The sequence below is a fragment of the Somniosus microcephalus genome, chromosome 4 (genome assembly GCF_052327205.1).
Source record: "Somniosus microcephalus isolate GS21.2 chromosome 4, FLI_Smic_1.0, whole genome shotgun sequence".
NCBI classification, from domain to species: Eukaryota; Metazoa; Chordata; class Chondrichthyes; order Squaliformes; family Somniosidae; genus Somniosus; species Somniosus microcephalus.
In genome coordinates, this window is record NC_140990.1 from 119679831 (window position 1) to 119697801 (window position 17971).

Sequence of the window (17971 nt, forward strand, 5' to 3'; positions counted from 1 at the left end):
ATTGGCATTATGATCCACTGAGGCCAGTAGTCGACAGCTCTGAGCTGGTGTCCCATTGGTTTATGGTCCATAGGTGTCGGGTGTAACAGCGCTGGGCTATTGTCCCATTGGTTTATGGTCCATAGGTGCTGGGTCCAACAGCGCAGGGCTGGTGTCCTTTTGGGTTTTTGGTCCATATTTGCCGGGTGTGGACAGCGCTGGGCTGGTATCCCGTTTGTTTTATGGCCCATAGGTGCCGGATGTGGGTGCGCTGGGCTGGTGTCACATTGGGTTTATGGTCCACAGCTGCTTGGTGTGGACATGTCTGGGCTGGTGTCCCATTGGGTTTATGGTCGTTAGCTGCCATGTGTGGACAGCGCTGGGCTGGTGGCCCACTTGGATTATGGTCCATAGTTGCTGGGTTCAACAGTGCTGGGCAGGTGTCCCATAGGTATTATGGTTCATATGTGCCTGGTTTGGACAGCGCTGAGCTACTGTCCCATTGTTTTTATGGTCCATAGGCGCTGGGTGTAACAGCGCTGAGCTGGTTTCCCATTGGGATTATGGTCCATAGCTGCCGGGTATAACAGCGCTGGTCTGGTTTCCCATTGTTTTTATGGTCCATAGGTACCTGTGTAACAGCGCTGGGCTAGTGTCCAATTGGGTATGTGGTTCATAGGTGCCGGGTGTGGACAGCGCTGGGCAGGTGTCCCATTGGGATAATCGTGCATAAGTGCCGGGTGTGGAAAGCGCAGGTCAGGTGTCCCTTTTGGTTTATGGACCATAGGCGCCGGCTTTAACAGCGCTGAGCTGGTGTCACATTGGATTTATGCTCAATAGGTGCCGGGTGTGAACAGAGTTGGGCAGCTGTCCCATTGACTTTACAGTGCATAGGTGCCGGGTTTAACAGCGCTGGGCTGGTGTCCTGTTCGGTCTATGGTCCATAGGTGTCGTGTTTAATATCACTGGGCTGGTGTCCCATTGGGATTATGCTCCATATCTGCTGCGTGTACAAGCGCTGGGCTGGTGTCCCATTGTTTTTATTGTCCATAGGTGCCGGGTGTAAATGTGCTAGGCTGGTGTCCCATTGGGTTATTTTCCATAGGTGCCGGGTGTTTGCAGCGCTGGACTGGAGTCCCATTGCGATTATGGTGAATAGGTGCTGGGTGTGGAAGCGCTGGGCTGGTGTCCCTTTGCGTTTAGGGTCCATAGGTGCCGGGTATGGGCAGCGCTGGGCTGGTGTCCCATTGAGTTTATGGTCCATAGGTGCCGGGTGTGGACAGTGCTGGTCTGGTGTCCCATTGGATTTATCATCCATTGGTGCCGGGTGTGGAAGCACTGGGCTGGTGTCCCATTGGGTTTATGGACCATAGGCACCGGGTGTGGACAGCGCTTGGCAGCTGTCCCATTGAATTTATAGTGCATAGGTGCCGAGTGTAACAGCGCTGGGCTGGTGTTCTGTTTATATTATGGTCCATAGGTGCTGGGTTTGGACAGCCCTGGCCTGGTGGCCCACTGGGTTTATGGTCGATTGGTGCTGGGTGTGGAAAGCTCTGGGCTGGTGTCCCATTGGGTTTATGGTCCATAGGTGCCGGGTATTAAAGCACGGGGCTGGTGTCTCATTGGTTTTATGCTTCATAGGTGCCCGGTGTGCACACCGTTGGGCAGTTGTCCCATTGAGTTTATAGGGCATATGTGCCGGGTGTATCAGCGCAGGGCTGGTGTCCTGTTCGGTTTATGGTACATACTTGCCACGTGCAACAGCGCTGGGCTAGGGTCCCAATGTGTTTATGGTTCGTTGGTGCCGGGTGTAAATGCGCTGGGCTGGTGTCCCATTGGGTTATTGTCCATAGGTGCCGGGAGTGGACAGCGCTGTTCTAGTGTCCGTTTAGGTTTATGATCCATAGGTGCTGTGTGTGGACAGCGCTGGGCTGGTGTCCCATTGGTTTTATGATCCTTTGGTGCTGGTTGTGGCCAGCGCTGGGCTGGTGTCCCATTAGTTTTTAGGTCCATAGGTGCCGGGCATGGACAGTGCTGGGCTGGTGTCCCATTGGGTTTATGTTCCATAGGTGCCGGGTGTAAAAGTGCCGGGCTGGTGTCCCATTGAATTTATGGTCCATTGGTGCCGGGTGTAAACAGCATTGGGCTGGTGTGCCATTGGGTTTCTGCTGCTTAGGTGCTCGGTATGGACTGCGCTGTGCTGTTCTCACATTGGTTTAATGATCCATAGATGATGGGTGTCGACAGTGCTGAGCTGGTATCCCATTTGGTTTCATGATCCATAGGTGCCTGTGTAACAGCGCTGGGCTGGAGTCTCATTGGGTTTGTGGACCAGAGGTCCCGGTGTAACAGCGCTGGGCTAGTGTCCCATTGTGATTATGGTCTATACCGGCCATGTGTGGACAGCTCCGGCCTGGTGGCCCATTGGGTTTATCATCCATAGGTGCTGGGTTTGAACAGCAGCGGTCTGGTGTCACATTTTGTTAATGGTCCATAGGTGCTGGGAGTTGACAGCGCTTCGCTAGTGTCCCATTTAGATTATGGCCCATAGGGGCCTGTTGTCGACAGCGCTTGACTGGTGTCCCATTGGTTTTATCCTCCATAGATGACGGGTGTGAACAACAATGGGCTGGTGTCACATTGGTTTATGGTCCATAGATGCCGGGTGAACAGTGCTGAGCTGCTGGCCCATTGGATTTATGGTCCATAGGTGCCAGGACTAACAGCGCAGGGATGGTGTCATTTTGGGTTTTTGGTACATGGTGCCAGATGTAATAGCGATGTGTTGATGTCCAATTGGAATAATGGTCCATATATGCCGGGTGGGGACAGCTCTGGGCTGATATTCCATTTGTTTTATGGTCCATAGGTGCTGGGTGTGGTAGTGCTGGGCTGGTGTCCCATTGGGATAATGGTCCATAGGTGCCGGGTTTGGACAGCGCTGGGCTGGTGTCCCATTGGGTTTATCGTGCATATGTGACGGGTGTGGACAGAGCTGAGCAGGTGTCCCTTTTGTTTTATGGACCATAGGCGCTGGCTTTAACAGCGCTGGACTGGTGTCCCATTGGATTTATGCTCCATAGGTGCCGGGTGTGAACTGCGTTGGACAGCTGTCCCATTGAATTTATAGTGCATAGGTGCCGGGTGTAAAAGCGCTGGGCTTGTGTCCCATTGTTTTATCGTGCATAGGTGCCAGGTGTGGACAGTGCTGGACTGGAGTCCCTTTGCGATTATGGTGCATAGGTGCCGGGTGTTTAAGCGCTGGGCTGGTGTTCCATTGGTTTTATGGTCAATAGGTGCCGGGTTTGGACAGCGCTTTGCAGCTGTCCCATTAATTTGATAGTGCATAGGTGCCGGGCTTAACAGCGCTGGGCTGGTGTCTTTTTTGGTTTATGTTTCATAGGTGCCGGGTATAACAGCGCTGGGCTGGTGTCCCATTGGTTTTATGGTCCATAGGTGCCTGTGTAACAGCGCTGGACTTGTGTCCCATTGCGTTTATCGTGAATAAGTGGCGGGGGGGGGACAGCGTTGTTTAGCTGTCCCATTGACTTTACAGTGCATAGGTGCCGGGTGTAACAGCGCTGGGCTAGTGTCCTTTTCGGTTTTTGGTCCATAGGTACCGGGTTTAAGATCGCTGGGCTGGTGTCCCATTGGGATTATGCTCCATACTTGCCGCGTTTAACAGCGCAGGGCTGGTGTCCCATTGTGTTTATGGTCCATAGGTGCCGGGTGTAAATGTGCTAGGCTGGTGTCCCATTGGTTTATGGTCCATAGGTGCCAGATGTGGACAGCGCTGGACTGGACTCTCATTGTGATTATGGTGCAGAGGTGCTGGGTGTTGAAGCGCTGGGCTGGTGTCCCATTGGGTTTATGGTCCATAGGTGGCGGGTATTGACAGCGCTGGGCCGGTGCCCCATTGGTTTTTTGGTCCTTAGCTGCTGGGTGTATCAACGCCGGGCTCGTTTCCCATTGGTTTTATAGTCCATAGGTGCCGGGTGTGTACAGCGCTGGGCTGGTGCCCATTGTGTTTTTGGTCCATAGCTGACAGGTGTAACAGCGCTGGGTTGGCGTCCAATTGGTTTTATGGTCCTTAGCTGTCGGCTGAAACAACGCCGGGCTCGTTTCCCATTGGGTTTATGGTCCATAGGTGCCGGTTGTTGACAGCGCTGGGCTGGTGTCCCATTTGGGTTCATGGTCCATAGGTGCCAGTTGTGGACAGCGCTGTGTTGGTGTTCCATTGGCCCAGAAATTCGGGTCGCTAGCTTTCCACGTGTGTAAGCCCCCGACCTGCACTTACCATGCACACCGGCCGTTTTGCTGTGGGGCCCCCTGGAATTCTGATCCTGGGCCTGCTCCAGCTGCCGGCGTGCAGTGCTTGCATATCTGAGGGGTGCAGATAGTTTGATGCGTCCCCTGGGATCACGTGGGCCACGGAGAGTCAATCGGAGTAGGGAATGTGCATTCATGTGTTTATGTTACATAGGTGCCGGTTTTAACATCGCTGGGCTGGAGTCCCATTGGGTTTATTATCCATTGGTGCCTGGTGTGGACAGCTCTGGGCTGTTGGCCCATTGGGTTTATGCTCAATACGTGCCGGATGTAACAGCGCAAGTCTGGTGCCCCATTGGTTTATGGTTCTTAGGTGCTGGGTGTAAATGCGCTAGGCTGGTGTCCTTTTGTTTTTATGGTCCATAGGTGCAGTGTGTGGACAGTGCTGGGCTGGTGTGCCATTCGAAGTATGATCCATAGGTGCCGGGTGTGGACAGCGCAGGACTGGTTTCCATTTGGCTTTATGGACCATAGATGCCGGGTGTGGACATGACTGGACTGGTGTCCCACTGGGTTTATGGTTCTTAGGTTCTGGATGTAAATGCACTGGGCTGGTGTCCCATTGGGTTTATGATCCATAGGTGCCGGGTGTAAAAACGCTGGGCTGGTATACCATTGGGTTTATGCTCCATTGGTGCCGGGTGTGGAGAGCTCTGGGCTGGTGTCCCATGGAGTGTATGGTCCATAGGTGCAGGGTGTAACAGCGCTGGGATGATGTCCCATTTGTTTTATGGGCATAGGTGCCGGGTGTGGAGAGCGCTGGGCTGCTGTCCCATTGGATTTATGGTCCATAGCTGCCGGGTGTAACAGCGCTGGGCTGGTGTCCCTTTGGGTTTATGGTCCATGGGTGCCGGGTGTGGACATCGCTGGGCTGAAGTCCCAATAAGTTTATGGTCCATTGGTGCTGGGATTAGCAGGGCTGAGCAGTTGTCCCATTAGGTTTATCGTCCATTGGTGCCGTGTGTGGATAGCGCTGGGATGCTGTCCCAGTGGAATTTAGTGCATAGGTGCCGGGTTTGACATCGCTGGGCTGGTGTCCTTTTGGGTTTATGGTCCATAGGTGCTGGGTGTAACAGCGTTGGGCTGGTGTCCCATTAGGTTTATAGTGCATAGGTGCCGGCTGTGGACAGCGCTGGGCTGATGTCCCAATGGGTTCATGTTCCATAGGTGCTGGGTGAGTAACAGCGTTGGGCTGGTGTCCCATTGGGATTATGGTCCATCGAGGCCTCTTATGCTCAGCGCAGGACAGCTGCCCCTTTGGTATAGTGCTCCAGAAGTGCTGGGTGTAACAGCACTGGGCTGGTGTCCCATTGGATTTATAGTCCTTAGGTGCAGGGTGTGGACAGCGCTGGTCTGGTGTCCCATTGGTTTTATGATCCATAGGTGCCGGGTGCAACAGCGCTGGTCAGGAGTCCCATTGGATTTTTCACCCATACGTGCCAGGTATAAAAGCCCTGTGCTGGTGTCCCATTGGGATTATTGTCCATAGCTGCCGGTTTAACAGCACTGGGCTGTTGTCCCATTGGGATTATGGTCCATAGAGGCCGCTTATGCTCAGCGCAGGACAGCTGTCCCATTGGGATAGTGCTCCAGATGTGCTGGGTGTAACAGCGCTGGGCTGGTGTCCCATTGGGTTTATAGTCCATAGGTGCTGGCTGTGGACAGCGCTGGTCTGGTGTCCCATTGGTTTTATGATCCATAGGCGCCGGGTGCAACTGCGCTGGTCAGGTGTCCCATTGGGATTATTGTCCATAGCTGCCGGGCGTAACAGCACTGTGCTGGTGTCCCATTGGGTTTATGCACCAGACATGCCGGGTTAACAGCGCCTGACTGGTGTCCCATTGGGTTTATGGTTCATAGATGCCGGGTGTAAATGTGCTAGGCTAGTGTCCTTTTGGCTTTATGGTCCATAGGTGCCGCGTGTCGACAGTGCTGGGCAGTTGTGCCATTGGGATGATGTCCATAGTTGCAGTGTGTGGAAAGCGATGGATAGTGTCCCATTGGTTTTATGGTCCATAGGTGCCGGGTTTAACAGTGCTGGGCTGGTGTACCATTGGATGTATCGTCCATAGGTGCCGGGTGCTACAGCGCTGGGCTGGTGTCCTATTGGGATAATGGTCCACAGCTGCCGGGTATAACAGCGGTGGGCTGGTGTCCCATTGGGATTGTTGTCCATAGGTGCCGGGTGTAACAGCACTGGGCTGGTGTCCAATTGTGATTTTGGTCCATTGTTGCCAGGTGTAGCAGCACTGGGCTGGTCTCCCATTGGGATAATATCAATAGTTGCCTGATGTTACAGCACTGGGCTGGTGCCCATTGGGATTATGGTCCACAGGTGCCGTGAAAAACAGCGCTGGGCTAGTGTCCCATTGGGTTTATTGTCCATAGGTGCCAGGTGTGGACAGCGCTGGGCTGGTGTCCCATTGGCTTTAAGTTCCATAGGTGCCGGGTGTGGACTGCGCTGTGCTGGTGCCCTATTGGCTTTATGGTCCATAGGTGGCCAATGTGGACAGCGCTGGGCATTTGTGCCATTGGGATGATGTCCATAGTTGCTGCGTGTGGACAGTGCTCGGCTGGTGTCCCACTGGGTGTATGGTCCATATATGCCGGGTGTGGACAGCGATGGGCTGCTGTCCTTGGTTTTATGTTCCATAGATGCCATGTGTGGACTGCGCTTGACTGGTGCCGCATTGGGTTTATGGTCCGTAGCTGCCGGGGGTAACAGCACTAGGCTGATGACCCATATGGGTGTATGGTTCTTAGGTGCCGGGTGGAAATGCACTAGGCTGATGTCCTATTGGATTTATGGTCCATAGGTGCCGTGTGTGGCCAGTGCTTGGCTGCTCTCCCATTGGGTTTATGCTTCTTAGGTGCCGGGTGAAAAATTTCTGGGCTGTTGTGCCATTGGGATTATGGTCCATAGGTGCCAGGTGTAACAGCACTCGACTGGTGTCCCATTGGGATTATGGTGCATAGGTGCTGGGTGTGGACAGCGCTGGTCTGGTGTCCCATTGGGTTTAGAGTCCATAGGTGCCGGGTGTAACAGCTCTTGGCTGGTGTTCCATTGTGTATATTGTCCATGATTCCCGGGTGTGGACAGCGCTGGGCTGGTTTCCCATTAGGTTTGTGCAGCATCCGTGCCGGGTTTAACAGTGCTGGGCTGGTTTCCTATTGGTTTTATGGTGCATAGGTGCCGTGTGTGGACAGTGCTAGGCTGGTGTCCCATTGGGTTTTATGGTCCATATGTGCCGGGTGTGCACAGCGCTGGGCTGGTGACCCATTGGCATCCTGGTCCATAGGTGCCGGGTGTAAAAGCGCTTGGCTACTGTCGTATTTGGTTTATGGTCCATGATTTCCAGTTGCAACAGCGCCAGGCTGGTGACCCACTGTGCTTATGGTCCATAGGTGCCGGGTGTGGAGAGCGCTGGGCTGCTGTCCCATTGGGTTTATGGTCCATAATGCCGGGTGAAACAGCAGCGGGCTGGTCTCCCATTGGGATAATTTCCATCGTTGCCGGGTGTATCAGCACTGGGCTGGTGTCCCATTGGGATTATGGTCCATAGGTGCCGATTGTAACAGCGTTGGTTGGTGTCCCATTGGGATTAAGTTCCATAGGTGACGGGTGTAGCAGCACTGGACTGGTGTCCCGTTGGTTTTATGTATATAGTAGCCGGGTGTGTACAGTGCTGGGCTGGTGCCCATTGTGTTTTTGGCCCATAGCTGACATGTGTAACAGCGTTGGGTTGGCGTCCAATTGATTTTATGGTCCTTAGCTGCCGGGTGTAACAACGCCGGGCTCGTTTCCCATTGGGTTTATGTTCCATAGTTGCTGGTTGTAACTGCGCCGGGCTGGTGTCCCATTGGGATTATGATCCATAGAGGCCTGTTGTGGACAGCGCTGGGCTGGTGTCCCATTGCATTTATGATGCATATGTGCCGGGTGTGGACAGCGCTGCGCTGGTGTCCCATTGGGTTTATGCTCTAGACGTGCCGGGTGTAACAGCGCTGGGTTGGTGCCCCATTGGTTTTATGCTTCTTAGATACCGGGTGTAAATGCGCTAGGCTGGTGTCCTAATGGCTGTATGAACCATAGATGCCGCGTGTGGACAGTGCTGGGCAGTTGTGCCTTTGGGACGATGTCCATATGTGCAGTGTGTGGACAGCGCTGGGCTGGTGTCCCATTGGTTTTATGGTCCATAGGTGCCGGGTGTGGACCCAGCTGGGCTGGTGTCGCTTTGGCTTTATGATCCATAGGTGCCGGTTGGAAAAGCGCTGGGCTGGTGTCGCATTGGCTTTATGGTCCATAGGTGGCGGGTGTGGACAGCGCTGGGCTGGTGTCCCATTGGCATTATGGTCCATAATTGCCGGGTGCCATAGCGCTAGGCCAGTGTTCCACTGGGTTTATGGTCCATAGGTGCTGGGTGTGGATGGCGCTGGGCTGCTGTCATTGGTTTTATGGTGCATAGATGCCGTGTCAGGACAGCGCTTGGCTGGTGTCCCATTGGGTTTATGGTTCTTAGGTGCCGGGGGAAAATGCACTAGTCTGGTGTCCTATTGGCTTTATGGTCCATAGATGCCGTGTGTGGACAGTGCTGTGCTGGTTTCCCAATAGGTTTATGCAGCATATGTGCGGGGTTTAGCAGCGCTGGGCTGGTGTCCTATTGGGTTTATGGTCCATAGTTGACGTTTGTGGAGAGCGCTGGGCTGGTGTCACATTGGTTTTATAGTCCATATTTGCCGGGTTGTATCAGGGCTTGTCTGCTGTCCTATTGGGTTCATGGTCTATAGGTTCCGGTTGTAATAGCGATGGTCTCGTGTCCCATTGGGTTTATGGTCTATAGGTGCCGTGTTTGAACAGTGCTGGGCTGGTGTCCCTTTCTTTTTATTGTCCATAGGTGTCGTGTGTAACAGCGCTGGTCTGTTCTCCCGTTGGGTTTACGGTCCATAGGTGCCGGGAATGGACAGTGCTGAGCTTGTGTCCCATTTGGTTTATGGTCCATAGGTGCAGAGTGTGGACAGAGCTGGGCTGATGTCCCATTGTGTTTATGGCGCAAAGGTGTCGGGTGCGGACAGTGCTGGGATGGTGTCCCATTTGTTTATGGTCCATAGGTGACATGTGTGGACAGCGCTGGGCTTGTGTCCCATTGGGCTTATGGTCCATATGTGCTGGGTATGGACAGCGCTGGGCTGGTGTCCGATTGGCTTTATGGATATAAGAGCCGGGTGTGGACAGCGCTGGGCTGGTGTCCTATTGGGTTTATGGTCCATATGTGACGGGTATGGACAGCCCTGGTCTGTTGCCCGATTACGTTTATGGATATAGGAGGCGGGTGTGGACAGCGCTGGGCTGGTGACACATTGGGTTTCTGGTCCATAACTGCCATGTGTAAAATCGCTGGCCTGGTGTTTCATTAGGTTTATGGTCCATAGGTGCCGGGTGTGGATAGCGCTGGACTGGTGTACCATTAATTCTATGGTCCATAGGTGCCATGATTAGCAGTGCTGGCCGGTGTCCCATTGGGTTTATGATCCATAGCAGCAGGGTGTAAAAGCGCTGGGCTGGTGTCCCATTTGGTTTATGGTCCATAGGTGTCGGGTTAACAGCGCTGGGCTAGAGTCCCATTGGGCTTATGGTCCATAGGTGCCGGGTTTAATAGCGCTGGGCTGGTGTCCCATTTGGTTTATGGTCCATAGGTGCATGGTGTTACATCACTGGGCTGGTGTCCAATTGGGTTTATTGTGAATTTGTGTCGGGTGTGGACATCGCTGGTCTGGTGTCCCATTGGGTTTATGGTCCAGAGGTGCCGTGTGAAGCAGGAGCTGGGCTGGTTCCCCATTGGATTTATGATCCATAGTTGCCGGGTGCGGACGGCACTGGGCTGGTGTCCCATTGGATTTATACTCCATAGGTGCCGGGTGTGGACAGTGCTGAGATGGTGTCGCATTGCTTTTATGCTCCAGAGGTGCCGGGTGTAACAGCGTTGGACTGTTGTCCCATTGGGTTTATGGATATCTGAATGGGGTGTGGTCAGAGCTGGGTTGGTTTCCCATTGGGGTTATGGTCCATAGGTGCCGGAATGGATAGCGCTGTGCTGGTGTTCGATTGGGTCTACGGTCCATAGATGCCTGATGTGGATAGCGCTCGGCTGGTGTCCCATTGGGTATATGGTCCATAGGTGCCAGGTGTGGACAGCGCTGGGCTGGTGACCCATTGGGTGTATGGTCCATAGCTGCCGAGTGTTGACAGTGCTGAGCCGGTGTCCCATTGGGATCATGGTCCATAGGTGCTAGGTGAGACATATCTGGGCTGGTGTCCAATTGTTTTTATGATCCATAGGTTCCTAATCTAAAAGCGCTGGGCTGGTGTCCCATTGGTTTCATGGTCTATAGGTGCCGGGGGAAACAGCTCTGGGATGGTGTCCCAATGGGTGTATGGTCCAAAAGTGCCTGGTGTGGACAGCGCTGGGATGGTGTCACATTCGGTTTAAGGTCCATTGGTGCCTGCTGTGGACAGCACTGGTCTCGTGTCCCATTTACTTTATTGTCCACTAGCTGAAGTGCCCGGCGGTACCGAGGCTTTTTCGAGGGCATGTTGTTGTTGGAAGAGAGAGAGAGAGAGCGACTGGGGGGGAAGGAGAGAGAGCGACTGGGGGGTAGAGAGAGAGCGACTGGGGGGTAGAGAGAGAGCGACTGGGGGGAAGAGAGAGAGAGAATGGGGGGAAGAGAGGGCGGGTGGGGGGCAGAGAGGGCAGGGGGTGAAGAGAGGGCGGGTGGGGGGGAAGGGAGGGCGGGGGGGAAAGAGAGGGCGGGGGGGAAGTGAGGGCGGCGGTGGGGAAGAGAGGGCGGGGGGGAAGAAAGGGCGGGGGGGTAGGGAGGGCGGGGGGAAGGGGGAAGGGATGAGAGGGGGAAGGGAGGGGTGGGGAAAGGGGGGAGGGGAGAGGGGAAGGAGGGGGAGGGTAGGGGAAGGGGGAGGGGGAGGGGGGGAGAAGGAGGGGGAGGGGGAGGGGAAGTGGGGTGAGGGGGAGGGGAAGGGGGAGGGGGGAGGGTGAGGGGGAGCGCGGGGGGGGTGGGAGGGCAGATAGGGGGAAGGGAGGGCGGGGGGGAAGGGAGAGCGAGGGGGGGAGGGAGGGCGGTGGAGGAAGGGGGCAGGGGGGGAAGGGAGGGCGGGGGGAAGGAAGGGCAGGGGGGAAGGGAGGGCAGGGGGGAAGGGGGGGAAGGGAGGGGGCAAGGGAGGAGGGGGGAAGGGAGGGGGAAGGGGAAGGGGAGAGGGGAAGGAGGGGGAGGGGGAGGAGAAGGGGGGAGGGGGAGGGGAAACGGGGGAGGGGGAGGGGGGAGGGGTAGGGGAAGGGGGGCGGGGGAGGGCGGGTGGGGAGGGAGGAAGGGAGGGCTTGAGGCTGAGAGACGGCCACGGCCACGACCGTTTGCCGGGGTAACCCTGCCGCACCGCCCCGCCCTGCACTCCCGAGAGCACCGCTCTTGAAGGCCCAGCCGCCCCGCCCCGCACTCCCGAGAGCCCTGCTCTCCGAGCCCGCCCCGCACTCCTGAGAGCCCCGCTCTCTGATCCACCCCCCCGGCCGAGAGCCCCGCTCTCCAAGCCCCAGCCACACCGCCCCGCACTCCCGAGAGCCCCGCTCACCAAGGGCGAGATCCGCACTCTCGAGAGCCCCGCCTGAGACGAGCGCGGAACAGAGAGAGACGCCGCGTCTCACCTGCTCCTGCTGCACGCGCACCCTGACCCTCGCGGCTGACGCCGTTGCCCCAGGTAACGTGACACGGGGGGGAAGGGCGTGAGGAGCTTAGCAGAAGCCCAATTACCTAGCTCGGGCCTGGCTGGGCAAGAAAGGCCCAGGCTTTCAGGCCTAAGGAAAAAACGGGGAAAGGTAGGAAAAAGAATCTTCAGGTTAGAGAAAATATTTACAAATGAGTGATTTTTTTTAAAACAAATTAATAAATTAAATTTTATTTTGCTGGAAATGTATATTTGAAAAGAAAGACGCAGAAAGCAGGAAAAAGAATGGAAGCAAGATGGCGGTTACTCACCTCGGTTCAGAACAATAAGGCCTGCCCACACACGCGCCGATTGGTCGACCGTCAGGTGACCAAAGCGTAGGATTGGTCATTCGTCCCGTCACTCGACCATAGGAGGGCCCGGCCGCACCCGGCAGCAACCCGGCGTACGATTGGTCGACCTCGAGGTCACTCTGTCGCTAATGAGCGGATAATGAGATGCTAATGAGCGGAATGTTGAAGGTTTTTTGGATACCGCGGGCGCAATTTTTGTCCGGCCTAAACGTAAATACGCTTAAGACCGTTTTGGAAAGGTAAGCTTTCTTTCGACGTAACGCACGCGTAGGTACGCCCTGTAACTTTCGAGCGCATAGCCGCCCAGACGCACACGTGACACAGACAGACAGAAGGACAGAAGGAGAGAAGGACAGAAGGACAGAAAGACAGAAAGACAGACAGACAGATAGACAGAACGATCCCTTTATATAAATAGATACGTGCCAGGTGTGGGCAGCGCTGGGCTGCTTTCCCTTGGGTTTTATGGTCCATAGGTGCCAGGTTTGGAGAGCGCTGGGCTGGTGTCCCATTGGGTGTATGGGCCATAGGTGCTGAGTGTTGACACTGCTGAGCCGGTGTCCCATTGGGATCATGGTCCATAGGTGCCAGGTGAAACATACCTGGGCTGGTGCTCAATTGTTATTATGATCCATAGGTTCCTGGTGTAAAAAAGCTGGGCAGGTGTCCATTGGGTTTATGGTCCATAGGTGCCGGTGTGGGCAGTGCTTGGCTGGTACCTCATTGGGTTTATGGTCCACAGGTGCCGGGTGTGGAAGCGCTGTACTGGTGCCCCATTGGGTTTTTGGTCCATAGGTGCCGGGTGAAACAGCTCTGGGCTGGTGTCCAATTGATTATATGATCCATAGGTTCCTGATGTAAAAGCGCTGGGCTGGTGTCCCATTGGTTTCATGCCCTATAGGTGCCGGGGGAAACAGCTCAGGGATGGTGTCCCAATGGGTGTATGGTCCAAAAGTGCCTGGTGTGGACAGCGCTGGGATGGTGTCCCATTCGGTTTATGGTCCATTGGTGCCGGGTGCGGACAGCGCTGGTCTCGTGTCCCATTTACTTTATTGTCCATAGGTGCCAGGTGTAGGCAGCGCTGGGCTGCTTTCCCATGGGTTTTATGGTGCATGGGTGCCATGTGTAACAGCGCTGGTCAGGTGTTCCATTGCTTTATGGTCCATAGGTGCCGGGTGTGGACAGCGCAGGGCTGGTGTCCCACTGGGTTTATGGTCCATAGGTTCTTGGTGCAAAAGAGCTGGGCTGGTGTCCCATGGGGTTTATGGTCCATAGGAGGCGGGCATGGACAGTGCAGGGCTGTTATCGCATTATGTTTATTCTCCATAGGTGCTGGGTGTAACAGCGCCGGGCAGGTTTCCCACTGGTTTTATGATCCATAGGTTGCCAGTGTGGACATCGCTTGGCAGGTGTCCCTTTGCTTATATGGTCCATAGGTGCCGGGTGTGTTAAGTGCTGTGCTGGTTACCCATTGTGATATGGTCCATAGTTGGCAGATGTAATAGCGCTGGGCTGGTGTCTCATTGGGTTAATGCTCCATAGGAGACGCATGTAACAGCGTTGGGCTGGTGCCCCATTTGCTTTATGCTCCATAGGTGGTGGGTGTATAACAGCGCTGGGCTGGTGTCCCATTGGTTTTATGGTCCATAGGTGCCGGATGTAACAGCGCTGGGCAGGTGCCCCATTGGGTTTATTGTCCATAGATTCTCGGTGTAACAGCGCTGTGCTGTAGTCCCATTGGGATTACGGTCCATATGTGCCGGGTATAAGAGCGCTGGGCTGGTGTTCCATTAGATGTATGGTCCATAGATTCTGGGGGTGGACAGGGCTTGGCTGGTGTCGCATTGAGTTTCTGGTCCATAGGTTCTGGGTGTTGACAGCGCTGGGCAGGTATGCCATTGGATTTAACATCCACAGGTGCCGGGTGTAACAACTCTGGGCTGGTGCCTTTTTGGGTTTATGGTCCATAGGATCTGGATGTGGACAGGGCTGGGTTGGTGCGGCATTGGGTTTATTGTCCATTGGTGCCAGGTGTGCACCACGCTGGGTTGGTGTCCCACTGCCTTTATGGTCCATAGATTCCGGGTGTAAAAGCGCTGGAATGGTGTCCCGTTGGTGTATGGTCCAGAGGTGGCGGACGTGGACAGCGCTGGGCTGTTGTCCTATTGGGTTTATGCTCCATAGGTGCCGGGTGTAACAGCGCCCGGCAGGTGTCCAACTGGGTTTATGATCCATAGGTTCCGGGTGTAAAAGCGGTGGGCTGCGTTGCCATTGGTTTTATGGTCCATAGGTGTCCAGTGTGGACAGCGCTTGGCAGGTGTTCCATTGCTTTTATGGACCATAGGTGCCGTTTGTCACAGCGCTGGGCTGGTTTCCCATTGGATTTATGGTCCATAGGTGCCGGGTGTGGACAGCGCTCTGCTGGTGTCCCACTGGATTTATGGTCCATAGGTGACGGGTGTAAAAGCGCTGGGCAGGTGTCCAATTGGGTTTAAGATCCATAGGTTCTGGGTGTGGGCAGGGCTGGGTTGGGATCGGATTGGTTTTGTTGTCCACTGGTGCCAGGTGTGGACCGCGCTGGGTTGGTGTACCTTTGTGTTTATGATCCATACATACCAGGTTTCACAGCGCTGTGCTGGTGTCTCATTTGTGTTATGCTCCATAGGTGGTGGGCGTGTAACAGCGCTGGAATGGTGTTCCATTGTGTTTAAGGTCCATAGGTGCCGGGTGTAACTGCGCAAGGCTGGAGTCCCATTGGGTTTATGGTCCATAGGGGCCGGGGGTAACATCGCTGGGCTGATGTTCCTTAGGTTTTATGGTCAATAGGTGCCGAGTGCAGACAGCGCTGGGCTGGTGTCCCATTGGTTTTATGGTCCATAGGTGCCGGGTGTGGACAGCTCTGCACTGGTGTCCAATTGGTTTTATGGTCCATACATGGTGGGTGTTGACAGCGCTGGCCTGGTGTCCCATTGGGTTTATGGTCCATAGGGACCGGGTGTAACAACGCTGTGCTGGTGTCGCATTGTGTTTATGTTCCATAGGTGCCATGTGTCACAGCGCTTGGCTGGTATCCCATTGGATTTATCGTCCATAGGTGCCGAGTGTGGACAGCGCTGTGCTGGTGTCCCACTGCATTTATGGTCCATAGGTTCGAGGTGTAAATGCACTGAAATGGTGTCCCATTGGTTTATGGTCCAGAGGTGGCGGGTGTGGACAGCGCTGGGCTGTTGTCCCATTGGGTTTATGCTCAATAGGTGCCGGGTGTAACAGCGCTGGGCTGGTATCCCATTGGATTTATGATCCATAGGTGCCGGGTGCGGACGGTGCTGGGCTGGTGTCCCATTGTTTTATGCTCCATAGGTGCCAGGGGTAACAGCGTTCGACTGTTCTCCCATTGGGTTTATGGATATCGGAACGGGGTGTGGTCAGCGCTGGGCTGGTTTCCCATTGGGGTTATGGTCCATAGGTGCCGGGAATGGATAGCGGTTTGCTGGTGTTCGATTGGGTTTACGGTCCATAGATGCCTGATGTGGATAGCGCTGGGCTGGTGTCCCATTGGGATTATGGTCCATAGGTGCCGGGTGTGGACAGCGCTGGGCTGGTGTCCCATTGGGCGTATGGTCCATAGGTGCAGAGTGTTGACAGTGCTGAGCCGGTGTCCCATTGGGATCATGGTCCATAGGTGCCAGGTGAAACATATCTGGGCTGGTGCCCAATTGTTTTTATGATCCAAAGGTTCCTGGTGTAAAAGTGCTGGGCAGGTGTCCATTGGGTTTATGGTACATAGGTGCCGGTGTGGACAGCGCTGGCTTTTACCTCATTGGGTTTGTGGTCCATAGGTGCCGGGTGTGGAAGCGCTGTACTGGTGCCCCATTGGGTTTATGATCCATAGGTGCCGGGTGAAATAGCTCTGGGCTGGTGTCCAATTGATTTTATGATCCATAGGTTCCTGATGTAAAAGCGCTGGGCTGGTGTTCCATTGGTTTCATGGTCTGTAGGTGCCGGGGGAAAAAGCTCTGGGATGGTGTCCCAATGGGTCTATGGTCCAAAAGTGCCTGGTGTGGACAGCGCTGGGATGGTGTCCCATTCGGTTTATGGTCCATTGGTACCGGGTGCGGACAGCGCTGGTCTCGTGTCCCATTAACTTTATTGTCCATAGGTGCCAGGTGTGGGCAGCGCTGGGCTGCTTTCCCATGGGTTTTATGGTGCATGGGTGCCATGTGTAACAGCGCTGGTCAGGTGTTCCATTGCTTTATGGTCCATAGGTGCCGGGTGTGGACAGCGCAGGGCTGGTGTCCCACTGGATTTATGTTCCATAGGTTCTTGGTGCAAAAGAGCTGGGCTGGTGTCCCATGGGGTTTATGGTCCATAGGAGGCGGGCGTGGACAGTGCAGGGCTGTTATCGCATTATGTTTATTCTCCATAGGTGCTGGGTGTAACAGCGCCGGGCAGGTTTCCCATTGGTTTTATGATCCATAGGTTGCCAGTGTGGACATCGCTTGGCAGGTGTCCCTTTGCTTTTCTGGTCCATAGGTGCCGGGTGTGGACAGCGCTGTGCTGGTTACCCATTGTGTTATGGTCCATAGTTGGCAGATGTAATAGCGCTGGGCTGGTGTCACATTGGTTTTATGCTCCATAGGAGACGCATGTAACAGCGTTGGGCTGGTGCCCCATTTGCTTTATGCTCCATAGGTGGTGAGTGTATAACAGCGCTGGGCTGGTGTCCCATTGGTTTTATGGTCCATAGGTGCCGGATGTAACAGCGCTGGGCAGTTGCCCCATTGGGTTTATTGTCCATAGATTCTCGGTGTAACAGCGCTGTGCTGCAGTCCCATTGGGATTATGGTCCATATATGCCGGGTATAAGAGCGCTGGGCTGGTGTTCCATTAGATGTATGGTCCATAGATTCTGGGGGTGGACAGGGCTTGGATGGTTTCGCATTGAGTTTCTGGTCCATAGGTTCTGGGTGTTGACAGCGCTGGGCAGGTATGCCATTGGATTTAACATCCACAGGTGCCGGGTGTAACAACTCTGGGCTGGTGTCTTTTTGGGTTTATGGTCCATAGGATCTGGATGTGGACAGGGCTGGGTTGGTGCGGCATTGGGTTTATTGTCCACTGGTGCCAGGTGTGCACCACGCTGGGTTGGTGTCCCACTGCCTTTATGGTCCATAGGTTCCGGGTGTAAAAGCGCTGGAATGGTGTCCCGTTGGTGTATGGTCCAGAGGTGGCGGACGTGGACAGTGCTGGGCTGTTGTCCTATTGGGTTTATGCTCCGTAGTTGCCGGGTGTAACAGCGCCCGGCTGGTGTCCAACTGGGTTTATGATCCATAGGTCCGGGTGTAAAAGCGGTGGGCTGCGTTGCCATTGGTTTTATGGTCCATAGGTGTCCATTGTGGACAGCGCTTGGCAGGTGTTCCATTGCTTTTATGGACCATAGGTGCCGTTTGTCACAGCGCTGGGCTGGTTTCCCATTGGATTTATGGTCCATAGGTGCCGGGTGTGGACAGCGCTCTGCTGGTGTCCCACTGGATTTATGGTCCATAAGTGACGGGTGTAAAAGCGCTGGGCAGGTGTCCAA